The sequence below is a fragment of the Nicotiana tomentosiformis genome, chromosome 6, assembly GCF_000390325.3.
Source record: "Nicotiana tomentosiformis chromosome 6, ASM39032v3, whole genome shotgun sequence".
NCBI classification, from domain to species: Eukaryota; Viridiplantae; Streptophyta; class Magnoliopsida; order Solanales; family Solanaceae; genus Nicotiana; species Nicotiana tomentosiformis.
In genome coordinates this window covers 92,048,274-92,059,588 of record NC_090817.1, presented here as the reverse complement: position 1 = coordinate 92,059,588, position 11,315 = coordinate 92,048,274, and the positions used below count along the sequence as shown (strand labels likewise).

General features: G+C 36.7%; 1 pseudogene; it reads left to right on the top strand.

Annotated features, from left to right (window-relative positions):
• The first annotated feature begins 9,408 nt into the window (after positions 1-9,408).
• Positions 9,409-11,092, top strand: LOC138894407 (cytochrome P450 94A2-like; annotated as a pseudogene).
• The last annotated feature ends 223 nt before the right edge of the window (positions 11,093-11,315 follow it).

Below are 11,315 nucleotides of genomic sequence, written 5' to 3'. Positions count from 1 at the left end.
TTTTTTTCTTCAGTTATAAACCTAGTTATCTGTCATTTTACTGTCAACATTATTTGTTTCTATCCAAAGATGTCACGTACAGGATCTAAACAAACTGGGAACTAGCAGCTCAATTGCCTCCCTTAATCCCATCACAAGTTCACAACACAACCCCCCCCCCCCAAGTTCAAAACAAGAATTCTAATTTCGGAAGCCTTAAGTTGGAGGAATTGACTAAAGTGTAATTTTTTAGTAAAAGACCTCAGAACTGGGATTTGAAGGTTCCAACAGGCTCGTATGATGATGTTGGACTTGGGCGTATATCCGAATTCGGTTTTGGATGACCCGGGAGCGTTTCGGCGCCTATTGTAGAAGTTGGCATTTTGGAAGAATTTTATAAATTTGGGTTGAAGTATATTTCAATATTATCGATGTTCGTTTGCGATTTCAAGTTTGTAAATAGCTCTGTAAGGTGATTATGGTATTGGGGGCGCATCCGGATGTGGATTTGGAGGTCCGTAGGCCATTTCGGTGGTCATTTGGTGAAAGTTAGAAATTTGAAGGTTTTTGAGAAGTACGACCGGAAGTGGACTTTTTGATATCGGAGTCGGATTCTGATTCCGAAAGTTGGAGTAGGTCCGTAATGTCGAAGGTGACTTGTGTGCGAAATTTGAGATCAATCGAACGTGATTTGATGGGTTTCGGCATCGAATATAGAAGTTTGAAGTTCTAAAGTTCATTAAGTTTGAATTGGGGTACGACTCATAATTTTGATGTTGTTTGATATGATTTGAGGCCTCGAGCAGATCCGTGTTATGTTATGGGACTGGTTAGTGTGATTGGACGGGGTTCTGGAGGCCTCGGGTGTGTTTCGGGGTGATTTCGGATCATTTCGGGATATTTTGGACTGTTGTTGCTGGTGTCTGGTGTCCTTCTTCGCGAACGTGAAGGAAGTCCCGCATTCACATAGTGGAAATTTGTGAGGCTGCTGTGTTGGCCTTCGCGAACGAGAGCAAGTGGACGCGAACGCGAGGCAAGAGCTGGGTGGGCCTTCGCAAATGCGACCAAGGCGACGCGAACGCGAAGAAGAAGGGGGGATATGGGCCTAAGGCGTAGAAGGCAACGCAAACGCGTAGAAGGCAACGCGAATGCGTAGAAGGCAACGCGAACGCGTAGAAGGCAATGCGAACGCGTAGAAGGCAACGCGAACGTGAGGGGTCTGGGCAGCTGGCCTTCGCGAACGCGACCATAGTGTCGCGAACGCGAAGTGAAAATTTGGAGGTAGTGTTTCTTTGGCCTTCGCGATCGCGAAGAAGGGCGGACCTGGTTAGTGAAGTTTTAAAGACGGGATTTGGCCATTTTCCTCCATTTTTCATTTGGTTGGGCGATGTTTGGAGCTCTTGGAAGGGAGATTTTCGCCATCTATGTCAAGATAAGTGATTCTCACCTATTGCAAGTTAAATAGTTAGATTATATATAGATTTAGACTTGAAAATATGTGAAAATTTGGGATTTTGAAGAAAAATCTAGAAATTGGTATTTTTGGATTTTGACCACGAAATTAGACGCGGAATTTTGAATAAATGATATATTTGAGTTCGTGGTGTCATGGGTAAAGTTTATCTTCAAACATTTTCGGAATTCGGGCACGTGGACCCGAAGGTGATTTTTATCGGCTTTTCAAGCGGAGTTAGAAATTGTTATAAACTGAATTATATGGAGTATTAGAGTATATATTTATGGATTCGCACATTTATTAACTAGTTTTGGAGCATTGGGCATCAACTTGAGTTATTGGAAAGACGTTAGAGCCGGTTATGGGACTTCGGAGAGAGGTAAGTCTCCTTTCTAATCCTGTAAGAGGGAATAAAACCCATAGGTGAATCAAATCATTATGTTTTCTATTTGTGGGGGCTACATATGCACGAGGTGACGAGAGTCCGTGCGTACCTACTATTATGCTTATGTCCGGGTAGTTTAGGACCCATATCATATTGTACTTGTGATGTTTGCGCCCTACTTGTTAATTTAATTGTTTAAGACATTTAGAAACTTGATAAAGGAATTGTAAAAAGGTTAAACTTCATTTACTTGACCATTAAATGAGAATGTTATAAATTTTGGAATATTTCCCCTTAACAAATCTAGAATTGGTTATTTAATGTGTTTTCTCTTTTGTGGAGCGGGCCGAACGCCTCGGTAGGAGATAGATGCATCTATGATTCGTGTCGTTCGACCCTCGGCAGTGCACAATTTAAATATTATGTTGGATCGGGTCGTACGACCTCAGCATGATTTGCGCATGATATATTTTTGGAATTGATAATAATTGATATTGCTTTCATTGGCCCGGGATACAAAAAATATTAAATGACGAAAATAAATTTGGAAATTTCTTATCAACACAAGAATTGTTTACTTATTTCATGGTATTGAGCTTATAGCCGTTTTATGTAATCCATGCTTAATTATATCATTGACATTTTATTTATAGCCCATAGTAAGTGTCAAAGTCGACCCCTCGTCACTACTTCTTCGAGGTTAGGCGGGATACTTACTGGGTACGCGTTGATTAACGTACTCATACTACACTTGCTGCACATTATTTTGTGCAGGTGCATTTATGTTAAGCGGCCTTGTGAGAGCAGAGGCGTGTAGGCATGCAGAGACTTAGGTGAGCTGCACTCCATAGTACGACCCGCAGCCAACTTAATCTCCCTCAGAGTATTTATATTTTTCATGTCCAATTTGTATTCCGGACGGACGTTGTATTTTATTTTATATTCCTAGTTGATACTCATGCACTTGTGACACCGGGTTTTGGGGCGATTATGGGTTGCACTGTATTGGAATTGTTAAAAATATTATTAATTACTCTGTAAATTCCATCTTTTACTATTTAATTGAAGGAAATATGATTTCAAAAATATTATAATGACAACCAAATTAAGTATTTATTTTTAGCTTTCCTGACAGCGGTGTCCGGCACCATCACGACCTTCAATGAGTTTTGGGTCGTGACAGAAGTTAAGGCTGCTTTATTAGGCCTTCAATGGTGTCACTCAAATGGATATGATAGAATTATACTTTGAATATGGCTCAAAACAGGTTATTGATATGTTAAACAATAATTTAAAATCACCGTGGCACATCGACAGTACCATCAAGGAGGCACAACAACTCATATAAACTCACAATATTATTATTAGGCATTGCTACAAGGAATCTAATAATGTGGTAGACATCCTCGCTAAATGCAGCCATGAGATACATGAGGCTATGATCTTTAATGACATTAATCTCCCTAAGCAGGATTTCGGCTATTACAAACTTGACAGGATACAGTTGCCTAATCTAAGACATAAAATTATCAAGAACCACTTTGTTGCGAGATGATAGCTAGTCTGCTCTTTGTTGGAAGGTAGCTTACTGCAGTTGTATATGCTTTTATTTCCCAAATGTGGAGAAATTGTTTTTTTTTCTTTTTGGATATATAAGCACATATAACAGATTTGCGCTCTTTGCTGGATTTGCTATATGTACTAGATATGTCTTAGTAGTAGATTTTCAATTATGTAATTTATCAGGAGGCTTTGGTTTTATGTTCCCCTGTTATTGTATCTTTTCTTGATTTTACAATAAACAAGGTAGGGATTAATGCCAGATCCCTCATCACCACATAAGGTGAAAGCCTGGGTCATTGGATTAATTAAAAAAAAAAATTCTTGATAGAGTTTGGTTCGGACACATATACTCTAATAGTGTGCTTATAAAAAATTCACATTAAGAATAATATCATAAATTAAAGTTAGAGTGCTTCCAAATTAAAAAGGTATTATTCTTTTTTGAAGGAACCGGTAATTAAGAAAATAATGTCAAATAAACTGAAATCAAGGGAGCATATACATTCTAATGAGAATAGTGGAATTGAGTAGGCTTTAAATATTCTTTCCTTCAATAGTTTCCCTAGCCTGCCCGCATTGATGAATTGTCACTACAGTTTCTATTTTGGTTGAGTCGAGTTTCATTTGGTTCAAGGCTTCAAGCTATCTGTAAACTAATGGTATTTTGCGTTAACTGGTTATCCCAATTCCTTCTTTGGCCTCTACACATTTGAACATTTCTGTACAAAATGAAGTCATGTGCATCCAGCTATAGACCAATATCTTCCTTCAAAATAGGGATTTGTCACATTACCAATTTAAAATAGTGCTTGCCTTTTCTCTCAGTTTAATCAAGGAATTAGCGTATCCACACATGTTGCCACGTTTAGACGTGTAGTACGATTAACTTTCTTCCAGCTATACTACAACAGATTTTAGATACTATACAATAAATCATGTAAATAACAAAATAGGTTTGTGAAATTATCTAATTTCTAATTATGAAAGGCGTCAACTTTTAAGATGGATGACAAAAAGAAATACTCCAACTTAGCTTGTAATTAAGAAATTGGGACTGAAACTCTAAAACAAGTGCGCGATGACAATGGCACAACGTATTGTAATAATCAAAGAGAAGTTTCTCAACGTTTCCATACCCCACTAGTTGTTGTTCGTCACTAATTTCAATTTTCGGACGAATTCGATCTAATTTACAATAGATTTAAAAGGGCGAACGGATGCACAATTCCGTATTTACGCAGTGTCCGAAAAGAAATTTGCAACAGATATTGACCTTTAGAAATCGGCATTTCTCTCGTAGTAATTCTTTGACATTCTCTTCTCCTATCAAGCTACTTGTTTGACTTTGGACCGGATTACATTGATCCATATACCAAAAATTACATTAGTTACTAAACTTACAAATTAACTTATATCAAAATGAATCAATCACAAATAGAAAAAAGATTGTCCACGTGCAACAGTTACAACCTTATAAATTAACTTATACGTGTATTTTTACTAAATTTATCAAAATGAATATATTACAAAAAAACAAAAAACAAAAAAGCAAATGATTAAAATAGCTCCATTACCGGTCCAAGAAAACGGTTGATATAAGTCCAAGCCCCCGGCATGTAGATGTTAATTTGTTTTGGCCCAACATCTTACGGATTTGTTCCTTTGGGGCAACTTAATCATCAAGCCGAAAAGCACACGTGTGACCTTATACTCTAGCTTATATATATCACTTTACTTTTAGTTAATTTTTTACAGGTGTCACATGTACGCCTTGTTTAGAATTTGTTAGTGTAAAGCCTTCTTTTTTGCCATCCCTCTAAGAGTGACAATGGTGTAATATCTAAAATAACTAAAAGAAGATATCCTACCATCCAGCTTCCAAACCTAAGTGTATAGTAACGACTTAATATGATTTGTTTAGCCAAAAAAAAAAAAAAAAACTAGTATGTCAAATATATAGATAACTTTAAGTACATATTTGAGCAATAAGAGTCTTAGGCACATGTGATTTCTTACACAATTCAACATGATAACTTTGATTAGAATCACGTTTTTAAGTCATAACATATTAACACACAGCCCATGCTTAAATCACATTCTCAACTAGTAACTCAACATCACAAGAGCATTTGAAATACCTATTGAATGCATATATCTTTTGACACAAGACTTATTCGGAATAATTAATTTATAACGAGCAACACGAGACTTACAAGGCCATTGTGGGGTTCAATTCTAAAAGAGGACTTTAGCCAACATACCTAGCTTTGAGCTTTACTTAATTCACTATACAGTTCCGAAAATCCTAGAAACTTTGATCTATTTATAGATATAGTAAAATTGAACACAAATTAGGAAAGAGTTCATGTTTTCAGCTCATTTGAGCATTTTATCGAATACTAGGTGGGCATTATGATCTTTAGCTTCTCATATGGTGGATTTCTTTTACCCCCACAACCCAAAGTCTAACTATTTGAGCTCAACTACCTTCCCACAACTCATGATTGTACATGCATGCATAGATACACTCTTAACACCCAAGAATCATACCCCTCATTAATCATCTTCTACCCCAAATTCGAAATAGAGGCTAGGACATGGAACCTTACCTCTTGGATGAAGAACTTGTGAGTTTCTCCTTGTGAATTCTCCAACTTTGAGCAAGAATTGATGGATAGAATCTTAGGAACTTTCTCTCTCACTTATGCACTTCCTCTCTCTACAAATATCATGTTTTTACTTTACAAATGGTGTTCAAAGACTATATATCGAAATAGGGTCGGGGTTAAAAATATTAGAAAAATAAAGCACAGATGCAGATCTGCGGTCGCATATGCGACCACATAACGTTTCTGTGGCCCGCATAATGGCCCTCCAGAACTAGGCATTTTTGCTTCACTCTGCGACTGGTTTGCGGTCCACAGACCAATTCTGCGGTCGCATAATGCGCCGCAGAACTTCCCTACGAAAAGTTTTATGTTAGGTTTGCGATGGATTGTGATGCCTGCGAAAAGATTATGCGGCTGCATAATGGACCGCATAATGGTCCTTAAATTAGCTCTCAAGTTTATACTTCATTCCACGGCAGATATGCGGTCCACATAGCAGTTCTATGATCGCAAAACGGACCGCAGAAATGCCATGCGCTACCGAAACTTTTCTTCAACTCCCCAACTCACTGTTCAACCCAAAAAGTCCGTACCACGGCGAACAAGCTCGCCGCGATGAATTTCTACAATCATCAACGCATAAGTCTACCTCGGCAACATAAAACCCCGGGTTTTGGGTAAACTTTTATGGGACCTTACAGATTTTTAGTTGCTTTTGTCTAGTTTCGAGTCGTTCGTAGGATGATTTGTGCGAGATTGTGCTTCTAGTGTATCGATTTGGCTTGGTTGGGGTAAGTGTCTTTCCTTACTTTATTAGAAATATTTTTTCTATTAATTGATATTGTTGCTACATGCGGGGATGATGCATATATGAGGTAATGAGCGTATATGCATGTGCCAGGGTTAATTATGCTCCAGGATAAATTATACGATTATTTGTGCATTGTAGAAATACGTGACCTTCTTGTTTCATATCTTACTTGACTTCTAGATTACTAAGAATATGAAGTTAAATGCTAGAAACCATGATTTAACTTATTATATTTTGTTAAAATTTGACGGGCTTTTGTGAAATTATTGAGGTGCTAAATCTGTTCGTCATTATACTTAATCACAAATACATCTCTACGACCATTATTCTTGAGATGTTGGATTTTATACTTGAGTTGAAGGTCATTTTTGAGACTTGTTGAAATACTTTAACAATAAGATTCTTGAGGTTTGTTGAATTTTTATCGGCTTTAAAGTTGGGATTGATATTCACTTGGAATATTCGATTAATCACTCTTCTTGGCGTTATTCATGCTTTCTACCTTGCTTGTTATTGATATACATGTGCTTGGTGAGGAAGAGTGTAAAGTATGGAGGGTGATGTCATGCCATTTTATTTACATTATAATGTGAGGATGAGAGTAAAAGCACGAAGGGTGGTGCCGTACAATTTCATTTACATTATCATGTGCCATTTCGTTTACGTTATCATGTGAGGGTGAGAGTAAAATCACGAAGGGTGATGCCGTGTCATTTCATTTACATTATCATATATTAATGAGAGTAAAAGCATGAAGGGTGATGTCATGCCATATTTTTATATTATCATGTGTTCATGGCACGAAAGGTGTTTAATTTTCGTGCAGGCGAGGACGAGAGACATGCATTATGTACTGATACCTTTTCCTTTTGTATACATTCATGTCGTTATCTTAAGCTGTTATTATTGCACTTATGTTTTCTATGTGACTAGTTGTTGTTGTTCTGTCTTAGTCCTCTATTCAATTGTTGTTGTGTTATCCGTGACTTTTATCTGTTTAACTTGTAAATATCATGCCTTCCTTCTTATATGTCATATCTATATCTAGGCCATTTCTCATTTGTTGCACTTCCGTATAAGCCTTCTAATTCGTTAGTTATTCATGCCTTCTATTTGTTTAGTTTATAAAGATCATACTGTCCTTCATATTTGTTATATCTATATCTAAGTCTTCTATCATGTTAGCTAGTGAAATTTATGTTCTTCTACCTTGAATACTATCATTACTTCTATGCCTCTTATCCAGTCTGTTATTGTTACCCATATGCATGTGTTGTTTGTTATTGCTACCTAGGTATCTCCCACTTTATCGTTATTATTATTGGCATTTCTTTCACCTGGATGGTATCTGTTATACGTATGCTCGATGAGGAAGAGATAAATGCACGAAGAGTGTTGCGGTACCAATTGACTTGACTTACATTCATATATTTGGTGAGGATGAGATAAATGCACTAAGGGTGTTGCCGTGCCATTCGATTTGATATCTTGAGTACATTTCTCACACTATGATAGTTATAAATTTACAATCCTGATTTCCTCTGGTGATTCTTTTATTGCCTCGCATATTTGATCTTGTACTCTTCTCTGTTATGTTTTAGTATTGTTCTATTGCTAGTCTATTGCACATATTATATCAGTGAGTATCATTTAACTTAAAAGCGTTACTACTTTACCAAGGTTAGTCAAGATACTTATTGAGTACATGAGATCAGTTGTACTCATACTAAACTTCTACACCTTCCGTGCAGATCTTGGAGCTGAGATGCGGTTGATGACGGAAGCTGGCTCTGAAGATATTTGTGCCTCCCGGATGAAGCAACTTGTTTTTACTGGGTAGTCTTAGAATTGAATTCTGTTTATATACATTTCAAATAAAAGTTGTATTTATTTCATACTTCCTCTGTTTCAATTTATGTAAACTCATTTGACTAGGCACAAATTTTAAGAAAAGAGAGAAGACTTTTGAACTTCTCGTGTAAAATGAGGCACATATATTTTGTGTAGCTATAAATCATTGTATAAAGGTAAATTGTTTCCAAATAAGGAAATGGGTCATTCTTTTTGGCATAGACTAAAAAGGAAATAGGTTCACGTAAATTGAAATGGACGGAATATAAGTTTTTGCAAAATCCAGTCTTAGTAGCTCATGATTTGTATTATTAGTCTTTTGGATATTGTATGGAAACTAGATATATCATTTGTTGATCGCCTTTATTTTATTCGACTTGTGTTAACTGTTAATTGACTGACCTAGGAGTTTGGGTTAGGTGCCATCACGACTAGTGGATTTTGGGTCGTGACACTAGGGCGCAACATAACGAGGCCCAAAAACGCATATAGTATGTGAGTTTGTGCTCTAACTTATTTATATTCCTTCACTTTATTTTATTTTAAAATTGGTATTTGCCAAGGTATCATTAAACATAGGCCTTTTTTAGAACTTGCCATTGTAGAAGCCTATCAGGAGCGTAACAATTAATGGTGTAATATCTAAAATAACTAAAAGAAGATATCCCGCCTCCAAACCTAAGTATGTAGTCACGATTTAATATGATCTGTTTAGCCACAAAAAAAAAAGGGTAGTACCATGTCAAATATATAGATGGACATACAGCTCATGTATAGTCTACTCTTCTCAAAACACAGTTGTTCAAAATTGAGCAAGCAGCCAAAGCAGCTTCCAAAATCCGACCCACTGTTTGGTTGCTTGTTCTCATTAGTGCAAAATAGACACCGAGCAGTTCTGTGGACATCAGAACTCTTCCAAAAATCATCTTTATCAACCATTACCCTTAAAGGACCATTTGGTAAAAAATGCGTCTTGACAAGAAACCCCTCTATTATCAAGCATATCGTTCAGACACGTTTCCACATTTATCGCAAAGATCCTACCATGCAATTTGTTTTCTCAGACTTATTAGGGGATGGACTTTTACTTGTAGACGGAGAGAAATGGAAAACCCAAAGGCATTTCCTCAGTCATATATTCCACGCGGATACATTTCGTTATAGAGTAAAATCATCCACCATTAAAGAGCTCTCTGGCCGTCTTATTCCTTTATTCTCTAGGGCAGATATAGATAAAGCTACTCTAGACCTCCAGGACATATTTCATAGGCTTACATTTGACATTCTATGCCAGGTAGGTTTTAGCCATGATCCAGAATACTTGTTACCATCTCTCCCTGAGAAACCATTAATAGATGCTTTTGAAACTGCAATAAAGATCAGTATGAGAAGGTTCACTTGCCCTTCCATCTTGTGGAAAGCTAAAAAGCTTCTCAACATTGGATCTGAAGAGAATTTCAGGTACGCAAACTAGAGGCATATTCAAAATTTGAATTTGATATGTTCAACCTTTAAATTATGGGTTCAAAATTTTACTACTCAATATTTATTGAAATTCAAGTAATTATTTTTCTCTTACACATTTATGTTCTGAATCGGACTTCACAGGTATGCAGTTGATGTACTCAGAGAATATGTAAAGAAGAGAATCGCGGGAAAGGTGGAGAAGTTTTCGATGCAAAACTCTTCCATAGATGAGGGAGGCGATTTTTTTGACAGATTTATAACAAGGGCTCTCAAATACAATGTAGTAGTTGATGAGAAGTTTGTCATAGATACAGGTATTAATTTCATCCTGGCTGGTGATGACACGCTATTTTCAGCTTTAATATGGTTCTTTTGGCTAGTCTCGAGTCACCCACAAGTAGAAAAGGAGATTGTCAAAGAAATTGAAGAAAAAGATTGATGATTTGAATGAAATGGTGTATACACATGCTTCGATTTGTGAAAGCATGAGACTCTACCCACCAGTTCCTCTTGAATTGAAGCAAGTGACCGAAGACGATGTTTGGCCGGACGGAACAAAGTTGAAAAAGGGAATGACCATTTTTCTACATGTTCTTGCAATGGGGAGATCAACAGAATTATGGGGTTCGGATTGTGAAGTTTTCCGCCCAGAGCGCTGGTTGTTGAAAAACTCCAGTACAGGAAATTGGAATTTTATCCCAAGGGACCCTTTCACGTATCCGGTATTTCAAGCAGGGCCAAGGACTTGTCTTGGAAAAAAAATTGCTTTCATGCAGATAAAGCTGGTGGCAGCTACTATTCTAAAGAGATTTCGGATCGTTCCTTTAGACGGATTTAGTCCTATCTATAATTCGTCATTGACATCTAAGATGAAAACTGGTTTTCCTATACGAACTATACAACGTTGCTAGCTACTTTTTCAATTATATAACGGACAATTGTATGTATATTCGTCATTGACATCAAAGACCGTATGTTAACAATGGACAATTGTATGTATATTCAACGTTTCATGTGTATCTATCAAACTTTCTCATTCAATACTTCATTTGTTGTATGCTTTCCTATTTATACCTAGTTGATTTTTACAGCATTATGTTTATTGCTTCAATGATAAATATAACTAGAATTTATGTTATACTTGTTAGTCCCGCCAATATTGCTGTATTTGTAAATAATAATTCTGGAAAATAT